Source organism: Myxocyprinus asiaticus, chromosome 23, assembly GCF_019703515.2.
Source record: "Myxocyprinus asiaticus isolate MX2 ecotype Aquarium Trade chromosome 23, UBuf_Myxa_2, whole genome shotgun sequence".
Taxonomy (NCBI): domain Eukaryota; kingdom Metazoa; phylum Chordata; class Actinopteri; order Cypriniformes; family Catostomidae; genus Myxocyprinus; species Myxocyprinus asiaticus.
The window spans coordinates 13,940,396-13,957,891 of NC_059366.1; positions in this window are offsets into that span (position 1 = coordinate 13,940,396).

The following is a 17,496-nucleotide window of genomic DNA, read 5'->3' on the forward strand; positions in this document are numbered from 1 at the left end:
CTCTGTATCCTGGGTGATGGGATGGCTGTTATGTTCGGGGGGAGGGGTTTAATGTGAATAATTGATTCCATTTTTTATGTTGTGTTTGTATGTTTTATGATTGGAATCAATAAAAAATTGTTAATAATAGAGTTAATTTTGACACATTAATTAAAAAGTTCTCGTGTGATGTGGATAGGTGGGCTTCACTACATTTGTCTATGGCTGGGAAGGTCAGTGTTATAAAAAATAATTGTATCCTCAAATTCAATTATTTACTACAGTCTCTCCCTCTAGAAGTTCCTCTGGTCTCTTCCATCTGAGAGAGCCCATCCCTGGTACAAAATTTAACAAGCTGTCCTTGCCCCAATTTCACCATTGTAAAGTCTTTCGATTAAATTGCCTAGAGAAGTAAAAATCCCATTATTTCACACATACATTCAGTATGGACAAAGGTTTGTTAAATTTTGATACTTACCTAAATGTTTCCTCAAGCATATGGCTGAACCCCAAATTACTGTATGTATTAACAAGTCCCCATTTTTCTGGAAAGAATGGTTGGAGAGGGGTGTTGCTACACTTGGTGACCTTTATGAAAACTGAGCTTTGAAATCATTTGAAAATATAACACAGCAATTTGGGATTTCTAAGTCTCAATTTTTTAGGTATTTACAGTTGCGCCATTTACTTTGTACTATTTTTGGTGGTAGTACACAACACCCTAAAGCTGCAGACATTCTTTGTATGGTGCTCACATCCTTTGGAAAGGGGTATGAAGCTTCAGTGTATTATTCCTTGTTGTTACAGAGTCTTGGTGAAGGGGCCTTAACAGCTCTTAAGTGGTTATGGGAAAGAGATTTGAACTTGGTATTGGAGGATGGGGAGTGGGAAAGAATAAAAAAAAATTAAAACTATGTTTAGGGATGCAATGGTACGCCTTATTCAGTTTAAGATTTTGTATAGTTTCTATTGGACTCCCTCTAGATTGTTTAGGCTTGGTTTAAAAGACACACCTACCTGCTGGCGATGTCAGTTGGAGGATGGAGACATAGCCCATGCTCTGTGGTTCTGTGCTAAGATTCAATGATTCTGGGTAAGTTTTTATATGAGTCCAGAATTTTATCTGTGAGGTTTTAGATACTCAGATTTCATTCTGCCCCAGTCTATGTATATTGGGTGATGGGGCGGTTATTAAAGTAGGTGACAAATATAAAAAAAATTGGGTACAAACTAGTGTAATGATTGGCAGACAAATCATTCTTAGAGGATGGAAGTCAACTGGCACTCCCTCATTTCAAGAATGGTTCACAGAATTGGGCAGGGTGGCAGCATTCGAAAAGATGTCATACAAACAGCTTGGCAGATTAGATGCATATGGTAAGAAATGGGACAAATACATGACCTTTCTGGAAGGCTCTTGGTGAGGGCCATGTGGAGAGAAACCACTTTTTTTCTCTCTTTCTCTCTTCATGTTTATATGTGTATACTCAAGCTTAGACCATGGGAATGATTGTTGGGGGTTGGGAGGGGGATAGGGAATTAATGGGGGTTAAGGGGGATAATGGTTGACTCTGTGCATGTATATTTTGCTTTGTTCTGTGTTATGTTTGAGAATCAACCAATAAAAATGTTCATCTGAAGAAACTGATTTATGTTAATCAGTATCAAATACTTCACTTACACAAAACTTATCTTTGCAGCTATGTGTGATACAGCAGCCACTGGATTCTAGGAAAGTCTATAATGGATGTCTACCAACATGATATTATGTGCTAGAGTTTAGTGGTGTTTCAAGGTACAAGGCTTCTTTTAAAACACTAAGAAAACCCACCTGCTTTCACAATAGGTGTGAAGTTCCTGAAGGTCTTTAAAGGCTCTGTTAATGAAGCTTTCCTGACAAGCTGTGTGCTGTACTAGAAAGCAGAATGTAGCTGTAGTGTATATGTTTTTACTTCCATCTTCCTATACTTGAAAAATTGACTGTCTATCAACTTTATAAAAGAGAGGAATCCAACAACACTTGCGATAAAAAAAAAAAATTATTTGAATATAAACCTGTTGGTTTGTTTTATTTATTTTAAATTCAAATAATGTTTTATTTACCACAAGTGTTGCTGTGGTTGCAAGTGATTCCTTGTCTCTGCACATATATGGATAATTATTAAAAATGGAATGCTGTCCAACATTTCTATAAACAAAAATTCAGTTCATAACTGTTCATATCTGCACTGTATAAAAAAAACTGGTTTCAACTTCAAAAAGTGTTCGTGCTGCCTTTTAAATGTAAGTTGTCAGCTTAAGAGACAAAGTTTTTTAAACATAGCATAAAGTTTACTTAAAATCAATATAACTTGTTAAATGAGCTTGATGTCTTTTTAAGTACACTTGACTTTCTGACAATCAGCACAAAAACAGTCTGCAATTTGCTAAATTTAGTCATGCCGCAGTGAATGCTGGAAATCTGAATATGTGAGCTTGATGTGAGTAGTTCTCTTGAATTATATGTTTGATTTCAGCTGAATGGTTTAGCAACAAAAACCATCATTAAGTCATTAAGTTATCTCAACAAGCTCAATTCAAGGCTGTTTTCTAACTCTACATTTTATTTTATGATAATTAAAAGGCAAAATTATTTTTACAGTGACATGTACTATCTCTATACTCCAGCTACACCACAGTATAGGCTTCTCTGTATGACTGTATTTGCAATAAATAAAATAACGGTAAGTCAAGTTCATTTAGACATAAGATAATATTCATAGTATAAATACTGTATATAATATTATAAACAAATAATAATATAAGTTATATAAATATAATAGAACATTAATTAAAGTTCATAACTGGACATGTAAACAGTAGCGTCAATTCAATTCAATGTGTGTATGTGTCTGTCTTTCTTTTTGCTTAAGTTTATTATTAAAATATTATTAACCCGGTTCTCGCCTCCTCCTTTCCATTGAACTGTGTTACATACCGGTAATAAAACAACAGTCAAGTTCATAACTATGTCACTAAACAGTCACGCCCTCACATTACACTTGTAAACACATTTTGAAGAAAGCTGACAGACGGTTCTTTGTTATTCATAACAAAGACAACAGCAAAGGTCCATCAGGAGATGACGATTGACACGTCCAGGATTTGGACATCCCTGTCGGCTTGCATCCAGTACTTCCCTCACCTTTTGCTCAGATAATACCCCCTTCCAGCGCAGCAAACCAGGTAAATACTGCTTGCTAAAAAACATTGAGAAGACTTCACTCATCTGTTTGGCACATACTAAATCCTCATTTTCATAAACACCAATAACTTCTCAGAATACTCTCACAAAAACCATCTATTAATATCCAATACCTAATACCAAGTTCTTCTGATTATCAATAGGAAGTAATAAATCATGGTTCATGGCTGTGATGTCAACTAAATCCTAATGGCTATTTAAAGAAAGTAAACTTCCTGTTTCAATAGAAAATATGTCAACACAGGAAAGGTAACTGCACTCATCATAGGCATTTCTTGGAGCTTTAAAGTTGCTATAGGCTTTACAGAGACGAGTCGAGTGTTATTGGCAAGGATGAGTTTACCTGTCCTCTTGAAAGTCTTTGAACAAACTAGCACAGGTAAGTTTCATTGCCTCTGCATCACAGTGCAACAATACTTCACTCATTCTTTTAAGGAGCTGGTTCTGTGGGTCATCACTCCCATTCTGCAGGAAAAAGGCAATAAGAGACTTATACATTACTGTGCATTGTCCATAAATATTCCATTGCAATGGAGCAATAACGTCATTCCTCTCTCACAGAATCACATTACTACACCTACATTTTAGTGATTTTTTTTTTTCATGGCTCATTGTATGTATTGCAGCAGTTCCCTGGTGAAATAAACACCAGAGGCACTACAAACAACATTGACTTTTATTCCATTTCACACAAATCATGGGTAAAACAGCAGACTGTCAGTTCATGAACACTTTTCACACTGTTCCTCACACGTGTTATGACATCAAAACACTTTTAATATAATGCATGACTTGTAAGGTGATACATTTTAATGTTTATATAACATAACAAACCACATTTAGAAGCTTGTTCAAATGCGATCAAATTACACAGCAGCTCAACTGATAGAGCATTGCATTTCTGGTGCAAAGGACTGGGGTATGAGTCCTGAAGAGCATGTGAGTCGACATATGTGCTGAAAGTGTCATAAGCTGGGTTTCCATCCATGGATTTTTATGTGCATTTTGGGATATTTCATAAAAACTGCTGGATGGAAACATCAAGATGCGAATAAAATCTCCAAAATGAGCATTTAAAACGTACTCGCTCACTTGAGGTGAATAATTTTTTTATTCGATAAGAAGAAATGCGCATAAACTATGATGGAAACACACTTACAGAATAAACTCCTACTGAATTTGTTAGGAATATAAGGTGCGCATCAAAAAAGTTATGTAACTGAATAATTTGCTCATAACTGGACTTATAAGTCAAATAAGTCAAATACAAACTTGAACTAAGCCGAAGAGCAGGTTTATTGAAACTTTAGAAAAATATCTTATAGATCTCCACTGTAAAGTCATAAGGATGGAGGAATGCACACACATAGCGTGTCACACAGTCCTGGGAGCGCTGTCACTCCCTGACATGAAATAAAGTTATTTACAGTGTTTTGTCTGCATTTTCAAACATTGAGTATTTTATTAATAAAATTGTCACAGAGGCTACAATTTATCCAGAAGTGGAGATTTTGTTCTTTTGAACACATGGGATGGAAACGCAGCTTTAGTCACACATTGTTTTTGTGATATAATGGTTTTTCGCATAAATTAAATTCACAATTTGGATGGTAACATATAGAAGCACCACAAATACTGTGGTTGCTTCAGCAATCGCATTTTTCATCTCACATTTGCTTTTATGACAGTATTTTTAAAGGGATAATTCACCCAAAAATTACAATTCTCTCATTATTTACTCACCTTCATGACATCCCAGGTGTGTATGGCTTTCTTTCTTCACCAGAACACATTTGAAGAAAAACTGAAAAATTTATTTCGGATTGTTCACCCGGCTCCTGCTTCCTCACTCTGAAGGAGGAAGCGGGAGCCGGGTGAACCAAACAGAATCACACTCCATCAGTGTCGTGCGTCTCTCTCTATCCCCTCCGGCAGTCTGGACACCCTTTTTATCCCCCTCCAGCTAATATGGCACAGGTGTCATTACTTACCATTCTTCTTCTCCCGGCCTCGCTCTCCACAGACTTCGCTCGGCCACGCCCACATCACCACAGAAACATATGTATAAAATTATGAGCACTCACATGAGATAAGGACTCTAGTCATATCAGTAACCTTATAAAAGCAGTTTTATTCTACATGGGGCAGAGATGCCCTCATGGGGGCTGCCATTTTAGAATCACATGATCAGCTGAATACTACTTGCTAAATATCAATAACCGTCTTGTTATTGGACACTTTCACTTTTGGATTAAATTAATCATGGCTGATTGTGAATAGTGAATTTCTAAAATGGCATCTGTAACTGAAAACTATTTATTTTGAATGGTACTGTATGCACACCACTAAGTCTCACTGTAAGTCCAAGATGACACAAACAAAAAGTTACTGACTGCAAGGTTTATGGTTTAGGGTAGGGAGGTAGGTAGGTTTTGTTTTAAACTCGATTGAGCATTGTGGTAATGGGGTGTGGCCGAGCGACGTCTGTGGAGAGCGAGGCAGAGAGAGTAAGTGTGGTAAGGGTTGGCACCTGTGGGAAATCACCTCTAACAGTTGTTTTGTGTTTGCAGTGAGAGCGAAGAGTGATTTAAAGGGCAATCCAGAACACCGAACGACAGAGAGAGAGCCGAGTCTACACTTGTGTGTGTGTGGGCATCATTTGTGTGTACAAAAAAACATTGGAGTGAGCAAAAATAAAGATACCTTTTGAGTTTGATTTGCCGTCTCCCGCTTCCTCCTTGAGAGAGTGAAAGAACATTGTCACAGTGGTGCCGAAACCCGGGAAGGAGGAAGCATACGCTGCCATGACGCTGCCATCCTCACTGCTGGAAGAAGTCTTCAAGTCCCTCATCAGCATCCACCAAGCACAACAGCAAGCACTCATGGAGCTGCGGATGAAGCAGGAGAACCGCTTCGAGGTGCTCCTCCAGGCTGAAGCAGAGGACCGGCGGGTGTTGCGGAGCTTGCTGCCCCAGGCGGGGGCTTCGGCTGTAACCCAAGCAGCAGCAGGACCCCATGTGACGCAAGCGAAGATGACACCGCAGGACGACCCGGAGGCCTTCATGGAGCTCTTCGAGCACACAGCCAGAGCCCTAAATTGGCCCTGCTCACAGTGGGCAGTCCATCTGCTACCACTGCTGTCTGGGGAAGCCCAGCTTGTGGCACACCAACTTCCGGTGGCCAACCTTCAGGAAGAAATCCTGCAACAGGTTGGCTGCAGCCCGGAACAGCATCGCTAGCAGTACCGCACACTGACGCTGAGCGAAGTCGGCTGCTCATTCGCCTTCGCACAACAGCTCCGTGATACCTGCCAGCAGTGGTTGCTGGCTGAGGAGAAGGGCAACGGCGACGATGTTATCAACATTGTGGTGGTGGAGCAGTTCGTCTCCCAGCTGCCAAAAGGGATGGCGGAGTGGGTCCAGTGCCTCCATCCGGCATCGCTGGAGGAGGCAATCCAGTTGGCTGAGGACCATATAGCAGTGTATAAAAAGGATGGCGAGCCATTTTCTTACTCTCTCTCTCTCTCCCCCTCTTTCTCCCTTCCCTCCCACTCCCCTTCCCCGTATCCTGTTCCTGTTCCCCAGAAACGGGGAATTCCTTCCCCAAAACCAGTCCCCTGGTCCTGTGGGCCGTTCATCCCGCTGGCTTCCCCTAACCCTCTAAGCTCTCCTTCACAGGCTGGTGAATCCACTGCTGCGGGTGTGGGCGTGAAGTCTGTGCTGGTCTGCTGGAGCAGGGTCCTGGGCATTTCCAGAACCGATGCCCTACGATGAAGGTGGAGACATTGGTCCGAGTCCCTGATGTGCCACAGGCCGCCCCCGATCGAGCAGGAGTGTACCGGATACTTGTGAGTATAAAAAAGGGTACATATAAAGCCTTGGCGGATTCAGGTTGTAATCAAACCTCCATTTACCAAAGCTTGATTCAATCCGTGGCTTTGGATACAAGCCGGCAGGTGAAGGTAAAGTGTGCACAGGGATATTCACGATTACCCGTTAGTGATGGTCATCATTCAATTTTGGGGGCAAAAGCATAGTGTAGAGGCTGTGGTTAGTCCCCGCCTCACCCATCCACTAATCTTGGGTACGAATTGGCCGGCATTTACTGCTTTGTTACAGGACCCATCCACACAGATTTCCCTCAATAGAGTGTCTCGGTTAGTGGTTTGTTATGAATTGGCTTGGGAGGTGGAGCCGGGGCCGTCTACGTCAACTCCGCATCAGGTTGATGTAAGGGAGAGGGAAGTACCAGCTTCCCTGCAGGGGATTTCCCTCTGGAACAGGTACGAGACGAGACACGCCTTTGATCAAGTGAAAGTGATTGATGGTCAGCGTCTCCAGCCATTGCACTCACATATTCGTATTTTTCAATTATCAAGAATCGGTTATATCGATTGACACAGGACGCTCAGACAAAGGAAAATACAACTCAATTGTTAGTACCGAAGAGCCATCGGGAAATGTTATTCCAGACGGCTCATTTTAATCCGATGGCGGGTCACTTAGGGCAGGAAAAAACACTGAACCATCTAATGGCCCGTTTCTATTGGCCGGGCATTCACTGGAATGTTCGCAAATGAATGTCAGCTGGTGAATCCACCGGCCACCCCAAGAGCGCAATTGCGACCCCTTCCCTTCATCGAGGTCCCCTTCGAACGAATTTGCATGGACTTTGTTGGGCCATTAGTGCGGACGGCACACAGGCATCGCTTTGTTTTGGTTCTGGTGGACTACGCAACGCGATATCCAGAAGCAGTGCCTCTGTGCAACATCTCAGCACGTAGTGTTGCGGAGGCACTCTTCAGAAAAATCTCCCGAGTGGGGATTCTGAAAGAAATCCTCACTGATCAGGTCACAATGTTTATGTCATGTACACTACGTGAACTGTAAGAATTATTGGGGATTAAATCGATTTGGACCAGCATTTACCATCCCTAAACAGACGGCTTGGTCAAAAGATTTAATCAGACACTAAAGAATATGATTCGCAAGTTTGTGCAGGAAGACACTCGAAATTGGGACAAGTAGCTCGAGCCCCTATTATTTGCAGTACGAGAGGTCCCGCAAGCCTCCGCGGGGTTCTACCCATTTGAATTATTATATGGGCATCGACTGCACTGTATGCTCGTTGTCCAACAGGAAAATTGGGTGGAGGAACCTTCAAACAGCTAAAACAAAATTCAATACGTTCTTGACTCGAGAGCAAAACTCCACACACTGGGGCAATTAACACAGGAGAATTTGCTCCAGGCTCAAGAATGTCAAAGCCGGGGCCTGGGTAGCTCAGCTACCACTCCTGGAGTTCGCGAGTTCGAATCCAGCGTGCTGAGTGACTCCAGCCAGGTCTCCTAAGCAAGCAAATTGGCCCGGCTGCTAGGGAGGGTAGAGTCACATGGGTAACCTCCTCGTGGTCGCTATAATTTGGTTCACTCTCGGTAGGGCGCGTGGCGAGTTGTGCGTGGATGCCGCAGTGGATGGCGTGAAGCCTCCACGGTAACGCGCTCAACAAGCCACGTGATAAGATGCGCGGATTGACGGTCTCAGACGCGGAGGCAACTGAGATTCGTCCTCCGCCACCCAGATTGAGGTGAGTCACTACACCACCACGAGGACTTAGAGCGCATTGGGAAGTGGGCATTCCAAATTGGGGAGAAAAAGAGGAGAAAATGTAAAAAAAGAACGTCAAAGCCGGCTGTATAATAGGGTTACTCAGTGACGGGAATTTGCACTGCGAGATAAAGTCCTTGTATTACTCCCCACGTCGAGCTCTAAATTACTCGCCAAGTGGCAAGGACCCTTTGAGGTCACACGGTGGGTTGGGAAAATCAATTGTGAGGTGAAATGAATGGATAGAGGTGGAGCACATCAGATTTATCACCTCAATCTCCTAAAACCATAGAGAAAGGTGATCCCCGTGACGTTGGTAATGGTGGTTTTGGCGAGGGAGGAGCTCGGACCGAAGATTAACTTAAAAGCCACCGACTGAGTCACCCCAGTCACTTACGGAGACCACCTCTCACCGTCACAAGTCACAGATGTTGCCAGGTTGCAAGGAGAATTCTCCAACGTGTTCTTGCCTCTTCCCGGTCTTATGAATCTCATAGAGCGCCATATCGAAATGACCCCAGGGGTAGTGGTACGCAGTCGTCCCTATCGATTACCCGAACACAAAAAAAAGTGGTCCGGGAAGAATTAAAGGCCATGCTAGATATGGGGGTAACAAAAGAATCCCACGGTGACTGGGCTAGCCCGATGGTGTTGGTTCCAAAGTGTGACAAGTCGGTCCGGTTCTGTGTGGATTATAGAAAAGTCAATGCGGTGTCTAAATTTGGTGCGTATCCAATGCCTTGCATTGATGAACTGCTCAATCAGTTAGGATACTGGCTTTTATTCGACACTGGATTTGACAAAGGGATATTGGCTCCTATGTCCCGTGAAAAAACATGCATTTTCCACACCGTTCGGCCTACACCAATTTGTCACCCTTCCTTTCGGTTTGTTCGGGCCCCAGCTACATTTCATCAGCTCATAGACAGAATCCTCAGACCGCACGCTGCTTACGATGCTGCCTATCAGGATGATACCATCATTTACAGTATTGATTGGCAGCGGCACCTGCAGCATCTGAGGGCTGTCCTGAAGTCGTTGAGATGGGCAGGACTCACGGCAAACCCTAAGAAGTTTGCAATTGGACGGGTGGAAGTACGGTATCTGGGCTTCCACTTGGGTCATGAACAGGTGCGGCCGCAAATTGATAAGACCGCGGTGACTGCAGCTGGCCCAAGATCTAAGACCAAAAAGAAGATAAGACAGATCATGGGGCTAGCTGGCTATTATCGTAGGTTTGTGCATTATTCGACCGTCACCAGCCCGCTTACTGATCTTACTAAAAAGGGGGCACCAGATCCGGTCCAGTGGATGGAGCCGTGTCAGCAAGTGTTCACACAAATAAAAACTTCACTCTGTGGTGAGCCATTATTGCACTCTCCTTACTTCTCTTTCCCTTTTATCTTGCAGACGGATGCATCGGACAGGGGTTGGGAGCGGTATTGTCCCAGATGGTGGAGGGGGAGGAGCGTCCTGTGCTGTACATTAGCCGCAAGCTCTCAATGAGAGAGACTAAGTACAGCACAATCGAGAAGGAGTGTTTGGCCATCAAGTGGGCGGTCCTAACCCTCCGGTACTATCTGTTGGGGCGCACTTTCACCCTCTGTTCAGACCACGGGCCACTCCAGTGGCTCCATCACATGAAGGATACCAATGCGCAGATCACCCGTTGGTATCTAGCTCTCCAGCCTCGAGGTGGTCCACAGGCCGGGGACGCAGATGGCTGTTGTGGATTTCCTCTCCAGAAATGGGTGGGGGAGTAAGTGACAGGCCGGATGGCTCCCTGGCCTGAGTCGGGCGATGGTGGTATGTGGTGATGGGGGTGTGGCGAGCGACATCTGTGGAGAGTAAGGCCGAGAGAGTGAGTGCGGTAAGGGTTGGCACCTGTGAGAAATCACCTCTAACCGCTGTTTTGTGTTTGCAGTGAGAGCGAAGAGTGATTTAAAGGCCGATCCAGAACCAAGCCGAGCCTGCACTTGTGTGTGTGTGTGTGTGTGTGTGTGTGTGTGTGTGTGGGCATCATTTGCGTGTACAAAAAAACATTAGAGTGAGCGAAAATAAAGATACCTTTTGAGTTTGATTCGCCGTCTCCCGCGTCCTCCTTGAGAGAGTGAAAGAACCTTGTCACAAGCATTAACCTTAAAAATCTCATCTGTTTTTCTATTTGCTTTTTCTGACACTATTGTTTAAGTTTAGGTTTAAGGTTTATGGTAAGGAGATCAATAGAGTATTAACCTCGTCTATTTAGGAGAAAATTCAACTCAATTTTACCACCCCTCAGTGGACATTTCACCATGCAACTGCTGTGATACATGTAAGGAGCCACATAATATCATTTTGCAAAAATGTTGCCAAAATCATTTTGGATTATTTACATTGCACTGCTTGGCTCGCTTTAATAAGTGAGGGTAGAAATCAGTTCCCTTTTTATTCATTTAATAATTGTAAAAGGAATCCATTCAACACTTCATCAATCAGTGATAATTATATGCTCAAATAAATTGTTTATTTCTTTATATTGTTATTTCTAAAAGCCAAATACATTACGTTTATTTTTTACCCATTCAGTGAATGTTTCGTGAAAATAGAGAACATCCTCTTTTATCCTTTCTTCAACATTTCCCCATCTCTTTTTTAGCTGTTTAAACTTGATCTTCATGAGGCAATCCAGGTACACACGGGAAACACAGTCGTAAGCTAGATTCACAATGATCTATTAGAAAGATAGAGAGGGGTAGAAATGAGGGTTGGATAGTAATTTCAGTTTTCAGTTTTAGTAGAATGAAGTTTAAAAGGATTTGGATTTATTATTAGAGAACCCACCATTTGGATCTCCTTTCCCACATCAGTCTGGGGTAGAGATGCACACAGGTTTAGGATTGCCTCTGTCAGTTTATGAATATGCTCATTCCCTTGTTTGAAATAACTTCTTAAATTGTCCTGGAAATGTCCATTTACAGATAAACTGCAATTAATTTCAAAATGTCAGTTTTTCAATTTAATCTACTGTAAAACTGCATTAAGAATAAATAATATAACTTGATGCAAACACAAAGAATGCATCGATCAAGCACTCCATACAATGTGTCAGGAAAGGTTACAGTATTGTTGTTGATGTCACAGTGGTTTTATTGTTGAAGAACCTGATAGGCAGATATGTAGCCTAACTAATACAATGGAGTTTCAGGGATCTCCCCTTATTTAGAATCCTGTCTATTTGGGAATTACCAAAACTTGTGTGCTGATGATTGTAATGACGCACCTGTGCCATGTGTTTCATCATCTTTTGTACTATAGATACAACGTCATCTTCCATCTTCTGTAACACAAAGACCATGTCTACTAGGTCATCCCCGTTGTTTATCTCCAGACTGTTGATTTCAGCAGCAAAAAATCTACAGCAAATGAAAAATAGAAGCATAAACACTGGTTTTATGATGACACAGCAGAAAACAGCAGTAAAGTTACATGCAGGGATATGAATTAATATACTTGAATTGTTTGGAAAAGCCAATTAATTATACAGCTTTGAGTCATATTTGAGTCATAGTTCAGATTATTGAATTCACCATTAAAGATAAAAACTCACCTGAGTTGCCTACAGGTGTTGATTAGCCAAAAAAGATACACAGCGTTTTCTGTCTTCAGCGGTTGCAGTTTTTCTAGATGTTTTTTCTCTGTATGCACAAACCTTTGAAAACACACGTAGGACTCATAAATTCGTATTATAGTATTTTATTTTCAAAAGGATATTATGTTCATGTCGTTTTGGTATTGTGGTGTAACAGAGACAGAAAACAAACACATTTTAAAAGAAATGTTTGTTAATACGAAGATTTTTTTTTCATTTATTTTTTATTTTTACTTACATCTGAACAAAACCATGAAGCTCTTCACAACAGATTTTTTGTACCTCATGTGTCAAGGTCAGACTAAATTCTTTGGCATTTAGAATAACAGCATTCAGACACTGTAAAGATAGAACATAGAATTAGAATGCAATAAATCATCTTTAAACCCCCTCTTGTAGTCCTTTTGCACAACCAAGACAAATATGTTTTCTCTCTGTGTAAGAACTACCTGAATAACATCAAGGTGCACTCTGATGAAATCTTCTTCATCCATTGAGTCCCCATTAGGTCTATATTGCTCCTCATAGCACAGAATGTTCTGTAGAGTATTAGAGATTTCCTTCTGTCAAAGTGGGACAAAGATACTTGTGTTAATCACTTGCAAAATATCACACTGTTTTGGATCCTCTTACACATTAATGGTGTGTGCTTTATCATAATGGGAAATTCATTCATACAAACATTTATATTCTGAAATGTCCTACCTGAAATACCTGCAGCAGTTTTTCCTTTGCTCTCTCAAACCACCCTGACAACAGCAGAGGGTCATGGACTCTGAAGACATCTGCTAGGTCTGGACTGAAATGTAAATAAGTGCATATTTACATACATTTCAACAGTTCAAACTTGATTGTTTATTCATTAGTTAGAATGTACAAGAATTTACACTGTACAAAATGAAAAGATTCTCGAGGCACCATTTGGGTTTCCCTTAGATGCCACACTGGTGGAACCCTCAGAAGAACCTCTAGACACCCTTTCAGTTCCCTCAGAAAATTATTTTTAGTTCCTGAAATAACTTTTAAATAAGACTGTAAACAGTTCCTTCATAAACCCCATAATGAGGGAAAGGTTTTGAAACACTTATTACTCAAGTATTGTATACTGTATATGAATAGGATATTTGTGATTTAAAAGGTGCCTAAAGGTTCTCCAGAGAATTCCACTAGTGTGGCATCTGAAGAATCCCAAATGGTGCCTCTCAAGTATCCTTTGATTTTCACAGTGAAAAATAAACTGCCTACCTGAAGAATACCCATTTTCCCCACCGTAGAAGGTGGAAGGTCTCATTCACTGAAAGATCCCTGTTTAAAAGTAGGTCCAACTTGGTAAAGAGGTGATGGCTGTAACTGTTAATCAAATGACCTAGCAGTCCAGCATCATTCAAAACAGATGTTAATCGAAGCACCTCATTACACATGTCTCTCCCCACAAGCTTCAGATAGTCTTCTAACTGCGTATGAGATCCTTTGGGTCCCTCTGTTGGCAGTGTGGGAAAGTGTTGCTCTACAAACTGATCTATTTCCTGCAGGTATTCACAGAGCCAGCCTTGTGCATATCTGCCTTCTTTCTTTCCAGTGGTAATGCCATTCAGTTTGCCCCAGCTTTTCACCATGGCAGCTGCAGCGTCAAATTCCTGGGGGGTTGACTGTCCATGTAGAATCTGTCTGAGAATACTGAGCACTTGCTCCCCATTTACTTCAGCCTCTGGAGCAATTAGATGAAAATACACTCCAGACTGGTCTGTACTTTCTATGCATTTTAATATCTGTTCTCCTGTTAAAATCAGATAAATTGAATTTGTGTATGAAAATGTAATTCCTTCAAAACCTTGTTCATTCTAAAATCAAATGAGATGCATCATTTCATGCTGCTCTTAACTCATAAAGATTAGTGGTTCCTAGTGTTAATCTCAATGAAATTACTGATGAAACTGTTCGTTGATGAAGGGTTTTTTGATTTTGTCAATGATAACTAAGACTAGATGAAAAAGATGCATCATGACGACAAAGGTTTTAGTTATGTTGGCTTGACGAAGCCAACATACTATTATTCTACAAACATGTTCTAGAGTTTATTCAAAATCCCTTCACCAAGACCAAGCTTTCAAGCTACATCCATCAAACTTGGCACAGACCTCCAGACTGTTCTGGAATAGTGTGCCATTTATTTTCTAACTGATCGGAATACAGTTTTTGCAGCATCCCAATGAACTTGTTTTGACGGAATGTGTAAATGTGCCAACGGAATGCTCATTAATTCAAACTCCAAATGTCAAAAATTAAAATGTAAACAAACCACAAGGCCTTTAATCTGCTTTACATTGCTCGATCTATCTATCTATCTATCTATCTTTCTATCTATCCATCTATCTATCTATCTGTTTGGCTGGCTGGCTGTATGCCTAACTGTAATGTCTGTTTGACCTTTAAACTTACTTATAAAACTAACTTTTAAACTTTCAGACAAGGCTTTGTCTTGATAAACTTTTACCTAACGGGTTAATTACCTTACTCACACACATCCTTTATGTAAGATTAATCAGCTGTACCCATAAAATAAATGTAATGTTAACTTAAATCTGCACAGACAGGTAAATTCAATTAAGAGAATGGACAGGTAAACTTTAACTAAACTGTGCTAGTCAGAATGCATTGTGAATACATTGTTTCCTTAAAACCATGCTACGTGTTATGCAATATCCTACCTAGACTGTCTAATCATGAGGAATTCTCAACAGAGTAACTCCTAAAAAGTAGCTAATACTTTAGTATATTCATTATATGCTATAATTTCATGAGCTCATGTTATCAGGACAGTTTTCTCATGTTGTTTAATCTTACAGATTAATCAGTAATCTTTAATGTGTTGGAAAAATGTATACAACTCTGATCTAATACAACTATATACACAAATAACACAATAATTTAATGAAAGCAAATGAGATGTACCCAGAAATTGCTGAAATTTAATGAAAAATTATTTTACACAATATTTACTCAACAATTCACTTAAATATTTGAAAACGAAAATGTGCAGTATCTACTGACAAGGCTGACAGTAAATTTGGGAATTGACATTTGGTAGAATGACACCTTCTGGTTAGCCTGTTAGGCACAGTTATTGGCCGATGCCACAAATCTTAAAATCCTAAATACTGGCAGTTTATACATACTATTGCACAAATTTTAAATAACCTGAATCTATGATAATTAAAATGTATGTGAATGCACAATTTTTTTTTAAGTTGTACACCATTTTAATCACTTTTTACCATAACTAGTTAACTAGTTTAAAAGGTCCTGGAATTCAAACAATGGTAATTATAGAACAATAACAAGCAAGTATTTTACCATCTGTTGTTTCTGTGTGCGGTTTAGTCACGTTGTCCAGCAGAGGTTTCCGACCATCTGCATCCCTGCCCTTCTTTTTTCGCCTGGGCCACTGTAACCGTAACATATTTTTTTCTTTAAATACTACTTGTTTAACAGAGACAAATCTAGAACTCATTTCTTCTACAGTTGCACCAAAGAAAATGTTGAGATTGCATTGTTCAAACCAGGCATATTTATGGGGATTTTCTAGGTTGCTTGGGACTTTCCTCATGGCTAGTTCCCCTTGTTGGAGGTTTATGGATAAAGGGTGATGACATGATATTACATCACGTGATGTAATGAAAATGAAAGTGAAAGTGAACCCTTGGGTGTGCCATAATTTAAAATCAAAACACAACTTTCGAACATTTAAAAAAACAATACAGAATGGCAAATGTTGAAATGAAAGTGAAAATGAAATTGAAACAGAACTTGGATTTGCCAGTGCTTATTGAACCAACACACAACATGTGAGCTCAGGCATTATTGTCTAAGTCAAGATTAAATAGAGAGCACAGCTATTTCCCCTACATGCTACCATGGAGTTACAGCTTTACTAGTCGCCCACGAAACGACAGTAAAACATCTGGCTCTGTAAAAACCTTTGCTGATTGGTGTTTTGATGCTGAAGTAATGTGAAGGATAGTGTACGCCTGCTTCTAATAAGTATATCAATTTAAACTGGATGTTTGGCCTTATCTTTTAACTCTCTTCTGAATAAGAAGGGCCTTGTTGGCCTATTATCTCAGGCTAGTAGTCATGGTCCTATGCTACATAGCTCTATATGATAAACCAGCCTAAGGTGGTTTGCTGCTCTAAACTGGTTAAAGCTGGTACCCAGCCTGGCCAAGCTGGTGTTCAGCTGGTCCACCAGCTGGTTTCGCAGCCTGACCAGCTGACAAGTGCAAAAAATAAATAAATTAAAACAACAACAAAAAAACTCTAAAATCATCAAACTAGACCAGCCTGGGCTACTTTAAAGGTGCACTTAGAAATATTTTATGTATGTTGTCTTGGACATATACTGACAGCTTATAGATGTTGGAATGCAGCATCATACAAATCAAATCAAGCTGCAATAGTTTTCAGTTATTGATGCCATTGTAGAATTCACTATTCACAGTCAGCCATGATTAATTTAATCCATGTGTGGAAGTACACGGTCCAATAAGAGGGCGGTAACTGAGATTAATGCTGCCTTCATGTGCTATTGAAATTTCCCTACTTCCCACTTCTGAAGTGGTAATTAAGAGTATGTTGTCTCTAGTGCTTTGTTGTAGGAAAGAACAGGAAACATGGATGACGCCAGGTTCATTCATACATACCATAATACATATCATTCAGTTAGCTTGCTGACGATAATGGAATTTTTGTCAAATACAAGCTATTTTCACAGTGTAAAAATGTACAACATGCATAGAATGGTTGCTGATATACATAAATGAATATGAACAAAATGGCAAGCGCTAACAATTAGCTGTATTTACAAAAATGTACTCTCCTCCGCCATGTTGAAAGTTTAGGACTGCTCCCATCTCGGAAACTCGGTATCAAAATTATCTCCGAGTTTCCCAGTCGTAATTACGACTTGAGGGGTCATTTGTGTGCAAGTTCAGAGTGGGAAACTCGTATTTACGATAATTCCGATAGTATGTGAAGGC